Below are 21,035 nucleotides of genomic sequence, written 5' to 3'. Positions count from 1 at the left end.
TCAGTGTATAATAAACAAGGGTCTCCAAGAGACACTGCAATATAAGGTAACTACAGCCTAAATGCCCTTTAATATACCATATTCACATGTAACACTCCCCCACATGAGGAGATTCAGAATTTCTAGGCTTGATTATAAAAATATTTCAGAAAAGTCTTTTTCTAGTCTTCTGCTTTCTATTCTTTTTTTTTTGGAACTAACTACCTTAAACTATCAACTTTTTGTTATCTTTTTATACTTTATTCAGTTTTATATTTAATACATTATTAAACTTTTTTGCTTATTTTGCTTTCACCTAAAATATGGTTAAGTGACAGTACACATTCTGGCTTTAAGAAGGTGATTAGAATTATGTAAATATATTAACTGTCTTAAGACGATCTTTCCTCTTTTGTCAGGTTCGATTAACATTTGAAAATACATTGAAATGTTTTGATATCAGAATTATATTAATACAAAATATGGGTGTATTTAGACCTTCAAGAAGAATTTAACCAAAGGATATAGGCAAGAATAAAAGAAAACAAAAACATGTAGCTTGTAGTAGCTAAGAAACAATGTGTGACTTTCAGAGTAACAGACTTCTATATCAGTTGTGTAATAGTAATTTTTTATTCATCAGATCTTTTTATTTCCATGGAAACACTGAAGTCATTTTAATTTTTAATTACACTAGAGTTTACAGTTCCATTGATTTTAACTCTGTAGTAGTAAGCACAGGAGCTAGAGCTTTACCCATTTCTACTTTAAGAATATAAAGGAGGAAAAGATGGTTTAAAATGGTCATGAATTTCATTTAGTTACAACCTGTAGCTGTATATTGATTATTTCTAATTTCACCTAAACCTGCCCTGCAATTTTATAGCCAATTAATTCTTCTATTTTTGTCTATACCCTTTGGCTAAAAGTATTTTCACAGGAAGTAAACTACAGTAGAAAACTCAGCAATGGATGCTGGTAGAATAAGTAGTTTGGGTGATATGTGAAATAATAGGAGCAGAGAACTAGTTCTGATCCTTACTTAATTGAGTAATCTTGGGTGAATCAATTTACTTCTTCATCTGCAACCTGGGAGAGTGAGAATGAGGGCTAGAATTCAGTGGTTCTCTGAAATATCTTGGCTCTATGGAGCCCATGGCTTATGGAAGCTATACACATAGGCCCCAGAGTTGATGATATTTCTCATGACATGGGTATGAATATGGGTATCAAAAGGGACTGGATGGGGCTTCCCTGGTGGCGCAGTGGTTGAGAGTCCGCCTGCCGATGCAGGGGACGCGGGTTCGTGCCCCGGTCCGGGAGGATCCCCACATGCCGTGGAGCGGCTGGGCCCGTGAGCCATGGCCGTTGAGCCTGCGTGTCCGGAGCCTGTGCTCCACGGCGGGAGAGGCCACAGCAGTGAGAGGCCCGTGTACCGGGGGAAAAAAAAAAAAAAAAAAAAGGGACTGGATGCAGACCAGTAATAAAAAGCTATTAAATGGAACAATTTGTTCATTAAATGGGTATGATGCAGATTTCATAGCTAGGCAGTATTTTATTTCTTTTCTCTTTCTGTATCATTAAATTTCCTGACATATAACTTTTACAGGTTCTGGTCCTATTTGATCATGATAATTTTCAGAATGCAAAGGGCAAGGGGAAAGGAACTGACATTGAATAGCTATTATATGCTATGCATTGTGTTTTTACATAATTATCTGTCTTTATATCAGTCCTGTTGGCAACAGTGAATGTTCACACTTTATAAACGAGAAATTGAGACTCAAAAGAGGGTAATTCTGTCAAGTATCAGTAAACATTTGAAGATACAATTTAAAATATCACTTTGGGGCTTCCCTGGTGGCGCGGTGGTTGAGAGTCCGCCTGCCGATGCAGGGGACACGGGTTCGTGAGACCCGTGAGAGACCTTCATACCGCATAAAAACAAAACAAAACAAAAACAACAACAAAAAAACAAACAAAAAAATAAATAAAATATCACTTTGAATTTTACTGTGAACTGAGATTTAGCTTCTTTCCTATTTATATTTGCTAGTTGTCTTTATCAGTAGTTCCCTTCCTATTGGCTGAAACCCCTGAGGTGTTGTAGATTAATTGCTGAGGTATCTGAGAATCTAACATTGTCACTAAACAAATGAATAATGTGATTCGAGTGTATATATGACTATTTGTTCAACCGCATTAATAAAAAATGTGTTAATTTTTAAATATTACTAATTCTTGGCATTTGCTGTATTTTATTCAAAGAGTGTCTAAATGGGAAACCATTGATCTTAATAATTAGCTCTGGGAGATTTTTACTTTCGGTGCTTGGTTTTCAGTTTTTCTATTTTATTATCATGGGTTAGTCAGCTGCCATCCCTGGTCTCAGTTTGTATGATTGTACGATAGCAGATGGTTAATAAAGTTCATTCTAACCCTAAAATCCTAATCCAGCCCTCCTCAAATTTATTAATCTTCCTGAACAAATCTATCACATTTGAATAAGTCATCAAACTAGAGTACAAAAAAGAGATTTATACTTTATCAGTGGTATCAATAAATAATAGTGGATCATAATATTTTTAGACCTAGAGAAGACCCTGAAAGTCTGACCTAGTCTTTTTTTTTCCTTTAAACAGATGAGTGAATTTGGCTCAGAAGGAATAAATAATTTTCCCAGAATCATACAGTTAGTGTCAGCTTTAGAGCTTTAACCCCAGGTGTACTTTAAAGGTTCAGTGCTTTATCAAGTAAATTAAAATATTTTTATTGTGTTGAGTAAGTGTTCTATCAGGAAACCAAAGATTAAATGGACAACCAGTTGTCTGAAACATTGCCTTAAAATGTTACTGAGTAAATATAATTTTAAAACAATAAAAAATATTAAAATAGCTTTCATTGAGGAACCTTGAAAAAGAAAAAATAATTATTTTTAAAATTGAGGAATGTATCTTCTTTAAACATAATTTAGATCATAAGCAGTTATAAATACTGCTTTATTAAAACTGAACACTACATTGTATTTTTTTATTGCCTAAAGGTTCTTCAAAATTGTCATTTTAATGGATGCATAATATTGCATAATATAGGTTTTTCATATCTATATATTTAATTCCTCACATTTTTTGGACATTTAGATATTTCCAGTATTTTTAATGCCAAATATTTTTTGTATAAAAATCATTTTTGTATCTGACTACTATGTTTTCTATATAAAAATCATTTTTTGTATCTCTGACTACTATGTTTTCTGGTTTAGTTTCCTAGATTTGGAAATATTATTTAAAGAACATAAGCATTTTCACACTAGTGATAAGATTATCAAGTTTCTTCCTGTACATTTTATGTTGTTTTACGCTGTTTCAAAGTAATTTTTGATGGTACATCTGATAATGTCTTCATGAGAATTAAATATGATAATTTAAGGCTTTTCTAATTTGAAATGATATTTCACTTTTGTTAAGATTAACATTTTTTATTAGTGACGTGTTTTTCAAATATTTCTTTTTCTTGTGTGAAATATCAATTTTTTTCACTAGACCATTTTTATATTGCAGTCTACTTTTTTTTTAAACATCTTTATTGGAGTATAATTGCTTTAAAATGGTGTGTTAGTTTCTGCTTTATAACAAAGTGAATCAGTTACACATATACATATGTTCCCATACCTCTTCCCTCTTGCGTCTCCCTCCCTCCCACCCTCCCTATCCCACCCGTCTAGGTGGTCACAAAGCACCGAGCTGATCTCCCTGTGCCATGCAGCTGCTTCCCACTAGCTATCTGTTTTACATTTGGTAATGTATATATGTCTATGCCACTCTCTCACTTTGTCACAGCTTACCCTTCCCCCTCCCCATATCCTCAAGTCCATGCTCTAGTAGGTCTGTGTCTTTATTCCCATCTTACCCCTAGGTTCTTCATGACCTTTTTTTTTTTTTCCCTTAGATTCCATATATATGTGTTAGCATATGGTATTTGTTTTTCTCTTTCTGACTTACTTTACTCTGTATGACAGACTCTAGGTCCATCCACCTCACTACAAATAACTCAATTTCATTTCTTTTTATGGCTGAGTAATATTCCATTGTATATATGTGCCACATCTTCTTTATCCATTCATCCGATGATGGACACTTAGGTTGCTTCCATGTCCTGGCTATTGTAAATAGAGCTGCAATGAATGTTTTGGTACATGACTCTTTTTGAATTATGGTTTTCTCAGGGTATATGCCCGGTAGTGGGATTGCTGGGTTGTATGGTAGTTCTATTTGTAGTTTTTTAAGGAACCTCCATACTGTTCTCCATAGTGGCTGTATCAATTTACATTCCCACCAGCAGTGCAAGAGTGTTCCCTTTTCTCCACACCCTCTCCAGCATTTATTGTTTCTAGATTTTTTGATGATGGCCATTCTGACCAGTGTGAGATGATATCTCATTTTAGTTTTGATTTGCATTTCTCTAATGATTAATGATGTTGAGCATTCTTTCATGTGTTTGTTGGCAATCTGTATATCTTCTTTGGAGAAATGTCTATTTAGGTCTTCTGCCCATTTTTGGTTTGGGTTGTTTGTTCTTTGGTTATTGAGCTGCATGAGCTGCTTGTATATTTTGGAGATGAATCCTTTGTCAGTTGCTTCATTTGCAATTATTTTCTCCCATTCTGAGGGTTGTCTTTTGGTCTTGTTTATGGTTTCCTTTGCTGTGCAAAAGTTTTGAAGTTTCATTAGGTCTCATTTGTTTATTTTTGTTTTTATTTCCATTTCTGTAGGAGGTGGGTCAAAAAGGATCTTGCTGTGATTTATGTCATAGAGTGTTCTGCCTATGTTTTCCTCTAAGAGTTTGACAGTTTCTGGCCTTACATTTAGATCTTTAATCCATTTTGAGCTTATTTTTGTGTATGGTGTTAGGGAGTGTTCTAATCTCATACTTTTACATGTACCTGTCCAGTTTTCCCAGCACCACTTATTGAAGAGGCTGTCTTTTCTCTACTGTATTTAATGCTCCCACCAAAAGAGACAGACTGGCTGAATGGATACAAAAACAAGACCCATATATATGCTGTCTACAAGAAACCCACTTCAGACCTAGGAACACATACAGAATGAAAGTGAGGGGATGGAAAAAGATATTCCATGCAAATGGAAATCAAAAGAAAGCTGGAGTAGCAATTCTCATATCAGACAAAATAGACTTTAAAATAAAGACTATTACAAGAGACAAAGAAGGACACTACATAATGAACAAGGGATTGATCCAAGAAGAAGATATAACAATTGTAAATATTTATGCACCCAACATAGGAGCACCTCAATACATAAGGCAAATACTAACAGCCATAAAAGGGGAAATCGACAGTAACACATTCATGGTAGGGGACTTTAACACCCCACTTTCACCAATGGACAGATCATCCAAAATGAAAATAAATAAGGAAACACAAGCTTTGAATGATACATTAAACAAGATGGACTTAATTGATATTTATAGGACATTCCATCCAAAAAAAACAGAATACACATTTTTCTCAAGTGCTCATGGAACATTCTCCAGGATAGATCATATCTTGGGTCACAAATCAAGCCTTCGTAAATTTAAGAAAATTGAAATCGTATTAAGTATCTTTTCCGACCACAACGCTATGAGACTAGATACCAATTACAGGAAAAGATCTGTAAAAAATACAACATGGAGGCTAAGGAATACACTACTTAATAACGAAGTGATCACTGAAGAAATCAAAGAGGAAATCAAAAAAATACCTAGAAACAAATGACAATGGAGACACGACGACCCAAAACCTATGGGATGCAGCAAAAGGAGTTCTAAGAGGGAAGTTTATAGCAATACAATCCTACCTTAAGAAACAGGAAACACCTCGAATAAACAACCTAACCTTGCACCTAAAGCAATTAGAGAAAGAAGAACAAAAAAACCCCAAAGTTAGCAGAAGGAAACAAATCATAAAGATCAGATCAGAAATAAAAAGAAATGAAGGAAATGATAGCAAAGATCAATAAAACTAAAAGCTGATTCTTTGAGAAGATAAACAAAATTGATAAACCATTAGCCAGACTCATCAAGAAAAAAAGGGAGAAGACTCAAATCAAGAGAATTACAAATGAAAAAGGAGTAACAACTGACAGTGCAGAAATACAAAAGATCATGAGAGATTACTACAAGCAACTCTATGCCAATAAAATGGACAACCTGGAAGAAATGGACAAATTCTTAGAAATGCAATCTACTTTTTTAAAAAAATCAATTTTTGTTGGCCTTTTTAAAAACATTTTTGTGGAATTGTTTTGTCTTTTTTTTTTTACTGGTTGAGTAACATAAATATTCTAGTTGTAAAAGATTCAAACAATATAGAAATATGCATAGCAAATGACTCCCTCCTGACACCTTTCCTTATAGATAACCACTGTCAACAGCATTTTATAGTACATTATTCCTATTCTCATTCTATTAATATGTACATATCTCCATATTCTTTAAATATACATAATATACATGGATATATATATATATACATATATAAGTATAAATGGATCTTATAATACCTACTGTTCAGCATCTTAGTTTCTTCACCTAATAGTATGTCTTCCAGAGCTTACTTTTCCCCTCACAGCATAAAAAGCTCCTCCCCATTATATATATAACATATAATCATTATAAAAAATTTGATTAAGACATGAAAGATGTTTTAAAACAATAAAAATCACCTGGAATTAGTTTGGAGATAAATACCTTTAATAATTCGATAACCATTCTTTCATGCATCTCTTAATACATTTTACATTACTGGTGTTTATTCTGACAACAGCTGGTATACTAAAATTCACATCCAGAGTTAGCACAGACCACACAAATTAAAGGGCATGGTCCCCAACAAGACACCAGTCAAAAGTGGGATCCTTAGGTCACCTGCACTTCCAGCTGCCTACAAATCTGGGATGATCCCATGACCCCTTTAGGTTTGATAATTTCCTAGAATGACTCAGAACTCAAGAAAGCACTGTGCTTACAATTCGTTTTATCAGAAAGGATACAAATCAGGAATAGCCAAATAAAAGACATATAAGGTAAGATTTGGGAGGGTCTTGAATACAGAAGTTCCATGCCTTCTCCCCACGGAATCAGGGCACTTCACCCTCCCATCACATCAATGTATTCAACCAAGAAGCGCCACTGAGCTTTGTGTCCAGAGCATTTATTGGGGTTTCATTACATAGAAGCGATTGATTACATCATTGGCCTGTGATTGAAGTCATTCTCCAGCCCTCCTCTCTTTCCCAGAGGTCAGGAGGTTGGCCTGTATCAGGTGGCTCAAAGCCCTTAACCACTGCACCACCAGGGAAGCCCTGGCCTGGGTATTACTATCCCAATTTTATGGAAGAGAAATAAACTCAGAGAGATTAACTACCTTACAACGAAGAAGCCAAGAACGGAAGCTCTAAACCTAAGATTGTTTTACTCCAGTATGTGTTATAGCCAGATTTAACCCCAAATTAAACAATTCATGAACTATCAAAATTCACCATAAGAAAGAGTAAGCTTCCTGCCAATCTAGAGAATTACTGTATATAAATTACCATATATAAATTAAATGGTGATCCTTCAGATAAGGGACTGCAGGATATGCATTAATATATTAATGTGGGGACTAATTTTTTTCCAGGGTAGTATTAACATTTTAATTTTATTTTCAACCCACCTTGATCTTTGAAATCCCTGGCAACAAAATTTTTCATTAAAAAGATGTTATAGGGACTCCCCTGCTGGTTCAGTGGTTAAGACTCCATGCTCCCAATGCAGGGGGCCTGGGTTCTACCCCTGGTCAGGGACTAGATCCCACATGCATGCTGCAACGATATTTGGCGCAGCCAAATAAATATATTTTTTTAAAAAAAAGATGTTATAAAGATGTAGTAAATAGAAGGACAGTCTTTAAGGAACCTTGTCCCTGAAGTATTATCTTAGACTTTTATATACCAAATAGTTTAGAGGATATTTAATTGGAAAGGAAAATTACATTCTGTAGTTCATACACATTTGGAGCTCTTTAGATTTCAGATCTTCTCTAGTATGCCAAGAGTTTACATTATGAATGGATGTTGAATTTTGTCACATATTGCATATACTGAGATGATTATATGATTTTTCTCCTTTAGTTTGTAAATTGGTGAAATACATAAATTCGTATTCAAATGGTACAGGTCGTACATACCTTCTGGTACACGTGCACAGTTTCTCAAGCCTATATACAAAGTAGCTGTTGGGTCATTGAATATTCATATTTTTATTTTTACCAGATAGTGCCAAACTCATTTCCAAACTGATTGTACCAAAGTATACTCTCACTAGGAGTGTGTGATAATACCAGTTGTTTCATATCTTCAACAGTACTTTTGATAGTTAGACTTTATTATTTTTGTGAAGTGATAAGTATATGGTTTTTTTAAAATTGTGGATTTAATTTGCATTTCGTTAATTGCAAATGGGTTTGAGTATCTTTTCAATATTTGTCAGCCATTTGTATTTCCCTTCCTGTGAATGACCAATTCAAATATTTTGCCCATTTAAAAAGTTTTAGGCCAGTGGCTGACAGCCGCCAGAGCTGCGAGCTTCTTCTCTCCCCAGAGGCAGGGACTCCTGAATATATTTCAAAACTGAACAGTTTCAGCCAAGCCGAAGCATTCTCTCTTCCCAGGGACACAAATCCAACTTACCTGAGCCAAAGCAGATGACACATTTTTGGATGATTTTCCTGGATTTTCCAGATAGAAAATCATACCTGGGACTTCCCTGGTGGTGCAGTGGTTAAGAATCTGCCTGAGGCTTCCCTGGTGGCGCAGTGGTTGAGAGTCCGCCTGCCGATGCAGGGGACATGGGTTTGTGCCCCGGTCCGGGAGGATCCCGCGTGTCGTGGAGCGGCTGGGGCCGTGGGCCATGGCCGCTGGGCCTGCGCGTCCGGAGAGCCTGTGCTCCGCAACGGGAGGGGCCACAGCGGTGAGAGGCCCGCGTACCGCAAAAACAAAAAGAATCTGCCTGCCAGTGCAGGGGACACGGGTTCGAGCCCTGGTCCAGGAAGCTCCCACATGCTGCGGAGCAACTAAGCCCATGCGCCACAACTACTGAGCCTGCGCTCTAGAACCTGCAAGCTACAACTACTGAAGCCCGTGTGCCGCAGGTACTGAAGCCCATGCACCTAGAGCCCATGCTCCGCAGCAACAGAAGCCACCGCAATGAGAAGCCTGCGCACCGCAATGAAGAACAGCCCCTGCTCGCCGCAACTAGAGAAAGCCCGCACACAGCAATGAAGACCCAGTGCAGCCAAAAATAAAAGACATAAATTTAATAAAAAAGAAAATCATACCTGGCTAGAACCTCCATAACAGTCTAAAGTAGCAGCAGTTGCTTGCATTCTTTTTTTTTTCCATTTATTTATTTATTCATTTTTGGCTGTGCTGGGTCTTCATTTCTGTGCGAGGGCCTTCTCCAGTTGCGGTGAGTGGGGGCCAGTCCTCATCACGGCGCGCGGGCCTCTCACTGTCGCGGCCTCTCTTGTTGCGGAGCACAGGCTCTAGACACACAGGCTCCAGACGCACAGGCTCCAGACGCACCGGCTCCAGACGCACCGGCTCCAGACGCGCAGGCTCAGCAGTTGTGGCTCACGGGCACAGTTGCTCCGCGGCATGTGGGATCCTCCCAGACCAGGGCTCGAACCCGTGTGCCCTGCATTGGCAGGCAGACTGTTAACCACTGCGCCACCAGGGAAGCCCCATTTGCTTGCATTCTTGTCTTCTTCATTATATTAACGAGAATGCCTTTCCTCTTTCAGTGAAGGTAGGCTGTGTTTTTGTGATAGCTGTTCTTTATGATGGAAAGGGATTACTTTCTAGTTCTATGGAAATTTTTTCGACAGCTTAACCTTAAAAAATCAGGAATGCATGTATATTTTAATTGAAAACTTTTCAACATCAGAGAATCTTTGTGTTTTTTTCTCCTTAACCTACTAATAGATTAATTGATTTTGTGATTTTAAGCCATTCTTGTATTCCTAAATAATCCTTATTGGTCACAGTGTATTCTTCTTTTACTAAACTATCAAAAAAATAATTTAAAAAAATAAAAAGTTTTAGATAGTTTGTATTATTTATTTGTTAGGACTCTTTATCTATTCTGAATAATGTGATGTATATTCCAAATAAAATATGTATTGCAAATACATTTTCCCATTCCACAGCATCTTTTCACTCTCTATGGTGCTTTTGAGGAACAAGCTTTCTTAATCTTAATGTAGTTAAAGTTATCATATTTTTCCCTCATGGCTAGTGCTTTTTGTTTCTTCTTTAAGAAATCACCATGAGGAAGCCTAAATGAACCTACGCGGTTTGACTGTGTGGTGTTATGTTTTGGCTGGTGTTACTTTGACAGTCCACTGAAGTCCCAAACAACAGTCAGCATCAACCACCAGACATATAAATGAAGATGTCTCTAGATTATTTCAGCCTTCAGCCATTAAGTCACTCCTAGCCTCTGAGTTTTCCAGCTGGGACCCCAGACACTGTGGAGCAGAGACAAGCCATCCCTTCTTTCCTCTGCCCAAATTCCTGGTCCGTAGAATCTGTGAGTTCAATAAAATGGTTGTTTTATATCACTTTTTTTAAAATTAATTAATTTATTTATTTTTGGCTGCGTTGGGTCTTCATTGCTGTACGTGGGTTTTCCCTAGTTGTGGAGAGTGGGGGCTACTCTTCATTGTGGTGCACGGGTTTCTCCTGGTGGTGGCTTCTCTTGTGAAGCACAGGCTTTAGGCGCAGAGGCTTCAGTAGTTGTGGCTCGTGGGCTCTAGAGCACAGGCTCAGTAGTTGTGGCACATGGGCTTAGTTGCTCTGCGTCATGTGGGATCTTCCCCGACCAGGGCTCGAACCTGTGTCCCCTGCATTGGCAGGCGGATTCTCAACCACTGTACCACCAGGGAAGCCCCCAGGAGTCAAGCCTTTACCTAAGACATTCTTTTTTCAGAATTCTCCTCCTCTTCTTTCTGGACACCCAAATTCTAACATTCCTTCATGGCCTTGCTCAGGTACCACTCTCTACTAGAAGCCTGCTTTAATCGTAGTAATTATTTGGCAGTATCTCCCTGCAACTCTCCCCATTAAATGTACCTTTACCTCAGTAAGAATTCCCCTTATTATTTTCTTTCCCCCTTTCTTTATCTTATGCTTCAGATCTGCAGTCCCGAGTACCAAAAGGTTGTTAGAGAGATGGGTATCCAAGTAGAAAGTACATGGGTGTTAAAATCAGATATTGCTAATTGGTATGAATTTTGCCTCTCCTTTTTGCTAGATACCTGTGTGACCTTGTGCCAGTTCCTTAAACTTTCTGAACCACAGTTATCTAATCTGTAAAATGAGGAGAATTCTATTTGCCTTGCAATGTTAGTTTGAGAATTAGAGATAAAAGATGTAAAGCACATAGTACTGTGTGCATAATAGGTGCTCAACAAACAATTATTATGCGTTCCTTGATTTTTGGTCTTAATTCTGGTGATAGCCACCAATAGGCAGCCCTGTCTTGAGTTAATTTACAGTTTTTTTTGTTTGTTTTGTTTTTTGGGGTTTTTTTTGGCCGTGCCACACAGCTTGTGGTATCTTAGTTCCCTGACCAGGGATTGAACCCAGGCCCTGACAGTGAAAGCACTGAGTCCTAACCACTGGACTGCCAGGGAATTCCCTAATTTGTAGTTTTAAAACTAGATCACATTCTTGAAGTTCTCATTGTACTATTAAGTTGGACCTACCTTGCCTCTTTTGGTGGTCCTAAAGGACATCTTATGTACCTAGGAAATCCTAGGAACCAGAGGTTCTCAACTGGGGATGGTTTTGCCCCCAGTTTTTGTCCCCAGGATATTTGGCGTTGTCTGGAGACCTTTTTGGTTGTCACAACTGGAAGACAGTACTGGCATTTATTGGGTGGATGCCAGATGCTCCTAAGCATTCTACAATGCACAATAAAGCTCCCCAGAACAAAAAAGTATCTAGTACAAAATGTCAATAGTGCTGAGGTTGAGAAAACTTGCTCAAAATCATCAACCTTTGGACTCTGAAAGGTGGCACAATATAGTCAAAAAAGCCTAGAATTAAGGAGTTCTGGGTTTTAGTTCTAGTTCTGTCAACCATAAGCAGTATGCTACAGGGCTAGTCAACTCCTCTAGACATCAATTTATTTTTTATAAGTTTTAAAAAAATTTATTTATTTGTTTTTGGCCACGTTGGGTCTTTGTTGCTGCATGCAGGCTTTCTCTAGTTGCAGCGAGCGGGGGCTACTCTGTTGTGTTGTGCGGGCTTCTCATTGTGGTGGCTTCTCTTGTTGTTGAGCATGGGCTGTAGGTGCGCAGGCTTCAGTAGTTGTGGCGCATGGGTTCAGTAGTTGTGGCTCACAGGCTTAGTTGCTCTGCAGCACATGGGATCTTCCCGGACGAACTCATGGGGTCGAACTCATGTCCCCTGCACTGGCAGGCAGATTCTTAACCACTGCACCACCAGGAAGATCCCTCAATTTATTTTTAATAAATTGTCATTTAACTTATTTCTCTATCCTCTGTGTTTCCTGCAATGCAAATTAGCTTTAGAGCTGCACTGTCCAATACAGTAGCCATTAGCTACATGTGTCTAAGTTAAAAATAACTACAACTAAAAATTCATTTCTCAGTTGCACAAGTCACATTTCTATTGTTCAATGGTTGCATAAGGCTAGTGGCTACTGTACTAAACAGCACAGATGTGGAACATTTCCATCATGGCGGAAATTTCTATTGGACAGTGCTGGTCTAGAGGCTTGGTTTGATTCAGATTCAGGCCTTGATTTTTTAATATTTAAAATGAAGATATTGAATTCCATGATCTCTGTGATAACTTCCAGTTTTCTAGTTCTGTGATTCTAAAGGAGAATACATAAAGTAATCCACTTTAATAAAGGAATCTGTAAATGGGTAAAAAATTTTAGAAACACCCATATTCGAGTCAGTGTAATCAGAATCAGAGTGTTTGCATTAGTATGTCTGACGGTAGTTCAGACAACTGTGTGGTACCTACTGAAAAGGTATGGATAAGACTTCTAGTTTTGGGTTCAGCACATAAGGATCTTGAAAGTTATCACTCCGTCCTAACAAGTAAAGAGTTGAACAAACTGAAAAATGAACAATTCTTCTTAGCTCCATCAGAGATGTGAGGTCACAGGGCAAACCACTACCTGCAAAACTGCAGCGACAGACAGGTGAGTACAGAGAACCAAATCTTACCAGAACAGAAACCCTGAACAGAATCCTCCATAGGAATTCATACTGGTGGGGTGGGGGGGGTAGGAGAAACTTACCTGTAATTGACAAAACACTGGAGGCTCAGAGTAGAGTGAACTAGTCTGAGAGTTAAAAACTCCAGGAGGTCCCAGCAATGGAGGAGTCTCCCCCAACTTTTTGAGTTTTATTGCGAGGAGGTCAATCAGGTTCTCATAGTAGATATTGGAGAAAAATCCCCTCATGTTTCTGACAGAGGGAGGGGAAAAAGAACCATTTTCGAATAAGCAGAGCATTCTGTTCTTTTTAACAAGTCTGCCACCAAGAGAAACTATTTTACCAGAGCTGAAACTATTGGGGTTTTATCATAGCCTAGCTGACTTGGGGGAAGGGAAATACCCAACTGCAGTACACTGTAGCCATCCTGTCCCACCTAAGGGGGGGAAAAACTGAGAAGCATTTGTGAAGTACACAGGTCAGAGGCATAGACTCATTGAAAAGACTGAGACCTAATCCCAGGACTATAGAAAACTTCCCCTCCCCTAACACATTACTGCCATATTACTAAAGGTTTCTTTAATTGCAGTTCCTTTGTCCAGTATATCATGTCTGGCTATCAAAAATTATAGAGCATACTGAAATGCAAAAAACACAATTTGAAGAGACAGAGCAAGCATCCGAACCAGACTTATATATGGCAGGGATGTTGAGAATGATCATACAGAAAATTTAAAACAATTATGATTAATATGCTAACAGCTTTAGTAAATACAGTAGACAGCATGCAAGAAGAGATGGGCAATGTAAACAGCGATGGAAATTCTAAGAAAGAATAAAAAAGAAATGCTACAGATCAAAAACACTGCAACAGAAATGAAGAAGCCTTTGATGAACTCATTATTAGACTGGACACAGCTGAGAAGAATTTTTGAGCTTGAGATATGTCAGTAGAAACTTCCAAAATGGAAAAACAAAAAGAAGAAAAGACTGAAACAAAACAAAAACAAAAACAGGACAGAATATCCAAGAACCGTGGGACAACTACAAAAGATATAATATGTGTGTAATGGGAATACCAGAAAGAAATGAAAGAAAGGAACAGAAGTAATATTTGAAGCAATAAATACTGAGAATTTCCCCGAAGTAATGACAGACACCAAGGCACAGATTCAGGAATCTCAAAGAACACCAAGCAAGATAAATGCAAAAAAAAAAAAGCTACACCTGGGCATATCATATTCAAAGTTAGAAAATCAAAGATAAAGAAAAATATTGAAAGAAGCCAGAGGGGAAAAAACACCTTTTCTATAGAGGAACAAAGATAAAAAATTAAATCTGACTTCTCTTCAGAAACATTCAAGCAAGTAGAATGGAGTGAAATATTTAAAGTGTTGAGAGAGGGGACTTCCCTGGCGGTGCAGTGGTTTAGAATCCGCCTGCCAATGCAGGGGACACAGGTTTGATTCCTGGTCTCAGAAGATCCCACATGCCAAGGAGCAACTAAGGTTGCGAGCCACAACCACTGAGCCTGTGCTCTAGAGCCTGCAAGCCACAACTACTGAAGACCGTGCGCCTAGAGCCCGTGTACTGCAACAAGAGAAGCCACCACAATGAGAAGCCTGCACGACAAAACGAAGAGTAGCCCGTGCTTGCCACAACTAGAGAAAGACCACGTGTAGCAATGAAGACCCAACGCAGCCAAAAAGAAAAAAGAAAAATAAATAAAGTGTTGAGAGAAAAAACACGAACCTGGAATTCTGTACCCCATGAAATTATTCTTCAGAAGTGAAGAGGAAATAAAGACTTTCTTAGACAAACAAAAATTGAGGGAAATTGTTGCCAGTAGATCTGCCTTGCAAGAAATATTAAAAGAAGTTCTTCAGAGAGAAGGAAAACAATATAGATCAGATACTTGGATCTACATAAAGAAAGGAAACATCAGAGAAAGAATAAGTGAAAGTAAAATAAAAATTTTTATTTTTCTTAATTGATCTGACAATTGTTCAAAATAATAATAGCAACAGTATGTTCAATTATGTATGCTTATGTATGTATATGCATATGTTTACTTACGTATAGTGAAATGACTGAATAATGATACAAGGGACAAGAGGGAGGAATTAAGAATATTTTGTTATAAAGTTCTTGCACTGCCTTTGAAGAAGTACAGGGTTTTTTGAAAGTGGACTTTGATTAGTTGTAAAAGTATTTTGCAAACTCTAGGGCAACCACAAAAAAAGTAAAAAAAAAAAGTACAACTCATATGCTAAGAAAGGAGAGGAAACGGAATCATATAAAATGCTCCCTTAAAACCATAAAAGGAAGAGAAAATGGAAGAAAAAATTAGAACAAAGAACAAGGGCAGGGCTTCCCTGGTGGCGCAGTGGATGAGAGTCCGTCTGCCAATGCAGGGGACACGGGTTCGTGCTCCGGTCTGGAAAGATCCCACATGCTGCGGAGCGGCTATGCCGGTGAGCCATGGCCGCTGAGCCTGCGCGTCCGGAGCCTGTGCTCCACAACGGGAGAGGTCACAACAGTGAGAGGCTTGCATACCGCAAAAAAAAAAAAAAAAAAAAAGAACAAGGGCAATGAATAGAAAACAGTAACAAATATAGTAAATATTAATCCAACTATATCAATATCATTTTAAACATTAATGCTCTAAATACACTATATAAAAGGCAGAGATTGTTGAGCAGGTCAAAAAACAAGGCCCAGCTATATGTTGTCTACAAGAAACCTACTTTAAAGACACATATAGATTAAAAGTAAATGGATGGAGAAAGATAAAACATGCCAACACTAATAAAAAGAAAGCCGGAATAGCTATATTAATTTCAGACAGAGTGGACATTAGAGCAAGGAAAATTATCAAGGATAAAGTGGGGCATTACATAATGATAAAGGGGTCAGTTTTCCAAGAAGACATAACAATTCTTAATGTGTATGAACTTACTAAGGGAGCATCACAGTACCTGAAGAAAAACTGATAGAACTGCAAGGAGAAATAGATGAATCCATTATTATAGTTGGAGACTCCCATTATATCAGAAATAGATCCAGGGCAGATGTAAAGACATAGTTGAACCCAACAGCACCATCAGTCATACTGGATATAGTTGACATCCATGTGTCTTCATCAACAATAGCAGAATACACATTCTCAAGCTCACATGGACCATTCACCAAGATAGACCACATTCTCGGCTCTAAAACACAACTTAACAAATTTAGAAGACTAGAAATTATACAGTGTATGCTGTCAGACCACAGTGGAATTAAACTAGAAATCAGTAACGGAAAGATAGTTCGAAAAAATCCCGAAATATTTGGAGATTAAACAGCACACTTCTAAATAACTCATGGTCAAAGAGGTAATCTCATGAGAAAGTAAAACATTTTGAACTAAATGAAAATGAAAATACAACTTGTTGAAACTTGTGGGATGCAGCGAATGGAGTGCTTAGAGGGAAATTTACAGCATTGAATGCGTATATTGGAAAAGAAGAAAGATCTAAAATCAATCATCTAAACTTCCACCTTAGGAAACTAGAAAAGGAAGAGCAAGAATATTGAATATTCAATATTTCAATATTGAAAATCAACAAAACCAAAAGCTAGTTTTTTGGAAAAGATCAATAAACTTGAAAAGCCTCTAGCCATGCTAACTGAAAAGGTATGGATCGAAGGGAAATGGACAGGACAGAATTTATGAAAGGGGAGGTTGAAAAGCAAAAGTTTGTTCATCTGCCTCCAACCCTGTCCAAGGGAAAACTTTGTTCTCTCTAGCACAATTAAGTATCTGCTTCAGTTGGCAGGTTGCCCATCGTGGGAATGATTGCATGCAGGTTATTATACAAGATGTCACTACTCATCCAGTTAATTTAATTAATTTAACTTGCTCTGAATCAAGATAAAAAAAGCAATCCTGAGATTATACTTTACCTCCTTATGTATTCTTTCTATGGCAAATAATGCCCTGAGAGACATAAATATTCCAGTTATCTTGGCAGATGTAATTTTCATTGTTAATTAATTTAGTAACATTCCAAGGCTATATCTGGTGAGGGGAACTGAAATTCCTAACTCTGCCATCAGATTCAAAACTGTTTGAGCACAGAAGCATCCAGTGGATTTAGGGGGCTATTTCAGTTCTTGAGTATGCCTTTTACCATGAAAAGTTGGTCAGAAACATGATTTTAGATAACAAGGCCATATTATTTAAGAAGGCTGCTGAGTAACAGTCTTATTAAGAAAATGTATTCTCCTGAGGTTTGTTACGAGAAAGGTAGCTAGAAAGACACTGGAGGAGGGACACCTAGTGTTGTTGAAGGACCCACTGACAAAAAAGCTTTTCCCCACTCCTGGGAGCCCTCAGAAGCCTCAGCAGAGGAAGACGGTTGGCATCTATACGCAGCAGAATCTAACAGACTCAAGAGGGGCCTGGATCCCACACTTATAGTGTGAGGATAATGGGGACATTGGAGAGGAACAGCTTAAAGATAGGGTGCATAGAAAACTGAGAATTGAGAGAGCTAAGGGAACTGGGGATTGCCCAGGAGACACATCTTATTTAAGTCTATGCAGAGAGTAACTGTGCTTGTTTCCTTCTATGTGGTATAAGGAAAGGAATTAACTAAAAAAAGACATAACTCCTGATCTCCCCCTGACTCTATCTTTGGGAGACTTGAAACCTTCAGCAAAAGAACTGCTTAATCCTCCACTGCAATTCAGTGTGTATTTTGTCTGAGGGAAAAGGGAAAGGAGAAATTAGACTTGGATAATCCTCGTTCACAGAAGTTTGGTGGGTACCAACCTATCCCATTATTGAAATTATTAGATGGAAAAGAGAATCAACCAGCAGATTCCTCAGAGACAATATGTTCCTTGACTTTCTCTTCTTCAGTTCATAGCTACAGACCTATAGGACAGAAAGGAGCGAACTGCCACACAGGTTACATATATTAGTCCTTTGTGAGTTAACTAGGGGAAGTCAGTGCCCTGGAGTCTCCTTACTGGTGGCAAAGCTGAGGACTGTCCCTATGATGCAGACCCTAAAACAAAATACTACCATCCTTTGTATCCCAGTAGGAACAGCCATGAGTCATCCCAGATGATGTATTTATCTCTTCCTGGCTCGAACAGCAATAATATCATGCTTGAGGATTCAACACCTACAGGTAGCAATTGGCTTGGTTTTGTGTCACATACTATATCTCTTCGATATCTGTGTCACCAGTCACAAGGGGAAGGTGAAGCAGATGAGAGTAGATGGATGCAAATCCATCAGTACTACTTCCAAAACAAAGCAAAATACATCTTCTGTTAACTGTGGGAACATTAATGCTCAGAAATGTGGTCTGTGGATCAGCAGCATTGGTGCCACTTGGGAGTTTGGCAGACCACTGACCCACTGAATCCCAGACCTACTCAATCAAAATCAGTAGTTTACTGAGAACCCCAGGTGATTTGTATGCACTTGGAAGTTTGAGAAGCAACATGTACAACAATATTATCACCTTTGTTTATGAACAACACGTTTATTATTTTCGGTATAATTTATAACTTGATTAAATTTATGTTTTATAGTGCTATTCTTATGATGAATCCAACATGCTGTAAACTAACAGTTTTTAGTGGGAGGAAAATTTGAGGTGGAATAAGTACAGAGACATGTAGTGAAATAGGTAATTTATTTCATTATACAGTATGCAAATGTTTATTGAGCTCCTACTGTGTATAAGACACTATACAAAGACCTGAGAGCAAAGTCCCTGTTTTCATGGTGCTTAATTTTACCAGAGGGAAGCTCACAATAAACAAATAAATTATATGTCATCTGATAAATACTATAGTGAAAAATAGATTAAGGGAGAAAAGGGGATGCTACTTTCTAAAGAAATGTCAGGGAACGCTTCACAGATGTCTTTGTCTGCCTGGACTGCTATAATAATACCACAGACTGGGTAGTTTATAATCAGAAATTTCTTTCTCGTAGTTCTGGAGGCTGGAAGTCCAAGATTAGGGTGCTAGCATGGTTGGGTGAATGCCCTCTTCCAGGTCTCAGACTTCTCCTGTATCCTCACATGGCATAAAGGGTTAGGGAGCTCTGTGAAATCTGTTTTATAAGAGCACTAATGCCATTCATGAGCACTCCTCCCTCATGACCTGAGTACCTCCCAAAGGCCCCACCTCCTAATACTACGTATCACCTTGGTGGGTAGGATGTCAACTTACAAATTTCGGGAAGACACAAACGTTCAGACTATAGCAACGGACAAGGTGATCCTTGAGCAGAGACTTTAAGATTGTGTGTGGACATTTGGGGAAAGAGCACTCTAGGTAGAGGGACAGCTTATGTAAAATCCCTGAGACTGGAGTGTGCTTTGTGAATTTGAGGAGCAGCAAGGAAGCCATGTGTCTGGATGATATAACGGAAGGCTAGAATAATACTGTAGCTGGAGAAGTTAGAGAGGGAAGTGTGGGAGGAAAACACAGGTCCTTGCTGGCCCTTTTAAGTGGGATGGGAAACCAATGGACGGTTTTTAGCAAAGGAGTGACATCTTATTTCTACGTTAAAAGATCACTCTGGTTGCTATGTTGAGAAGAATCCATAGGTGGGGAAAGTGCATAGGCAGAGGCAGGGAGACAAATTGGAAGGCTACTGCAATAATCCAGAAAAGATTTAGTGGTAACTCACATTAGGGTGGTAGTGGTGGTGGTGGTGTAGAAAAATGGTTAGAGCCCAGATATATTTTGAAGATATAGCTGAAAGGATTAGATCGAATGTGAGGTATATAAGAAAGCTGGCAAGGATACTTCCTAGGTTCTTGAGACTGAGCAGCTAGGAGAATGGAGCTGCTAATTACTAAAATGGGGGATGCTGCAGCAAGAGTAATTTCTCCCCCTTCCTCCCCCGAAGTTTTCACATATTAAGTTTCACATGCCTGCTTGAGAACCAAGAAGAGATCTTCAAAAGGCCTAATTTGCAAACAACTACTTTAAATTAGTGTGAACTCTGCCACCTTGGGGTGAAAGCAGCTATTAATAGTGAAGGAATGGGCATGGCTGGGTTCCAACAAACTTTACAACACTGGAACTTGAATTTCATCTAGTTTTCGCACATCATAATATATTCTTATTTTGATTTTTGTTAAGTTGCAAGCAGGATGGTCTGTAAAACCTAAAATATTTACTCTCTGACTCTTTACAGTTTGTCAGCTGCTGGTATTGATGAAACAAGATGGGACATTAACGACGGTATATAGGATTTCATTATACTAGTTTACTTTTGTCTATACTTGTCATTTTTCACAATAAAAGGTTTTAAAAATGTTTAGGTGTACTAATCTCAAGAGTCTTCCCGTCTCCTTAAACATCCCCCCCCCCAAAGTTGCCTATAGCTAGTAAATGCTGCCGTTTTCCTTTTGTTTCTTTTCTTGTAAGAGCTAGACCCTTTTGAAGCCTTGAGTAGTGGTAAAATAAACCCTTTGCACTTGACACCCGGCGACAGAGAAAGTATGAGGCACAAACACGATGAAGGGAAAGGATTTTTGCAGGGGTGTGGGAGCAGCTGTCTGTTCTCACTATACACTCCCACAACCAATCTCCTTTTTACAAAAAAAAAAAAAAAGAAAAGAAATCCCCTTTAGTTATCACGGTACGGTTCCCTGCCCTCAGATGACTCGCGGAAATGACGCCATCAGCCGAACGCTGTCTGCCAGTCCGCAGCAGCGGCGGTGGGTGGACGTAA

General features: G+C 38.4%; 1 protein-coding gene across 1 annotated transcript in view; it reads left to right on the top strand.

Moving 5' to 3' along the window:
* Nucleotides 1-9,162, top strand: part of CARF (calcium responsive transcription factor) — an 83,132-nt gene extending 73,970 nt beyond the window's left edge. Inside the window, exon 20 of the mRNA XM_060302033.2 lies at nt 4,930-9,162. The gene's annotated coding sequence lies outside the window, so the exon portion shown is untranslated. The remainder of the gene's footprint in view (nt 1-4,929) is intronic.
* The last annotated feature ends 11,873 nt before the right edge of the window (nt 9,163-21,035 follow it).

This window comes from Globicephala melas, chromosome 7 (genome assembly GCF_963455315.2).
Source record: "Globicephala melas chromosome 7, mGloMel1.2, whole genome shotgun sequence".
Taxonomy (NCBI): Eukaryota; Metazoa; Chordata; class Mammalia; order Artiodactyla; family Delphinidae; genus Globicephala; species Globicephala melas.
This window is presented reverse-complemented; position numbering and strand designations above follow the sequence as displayed.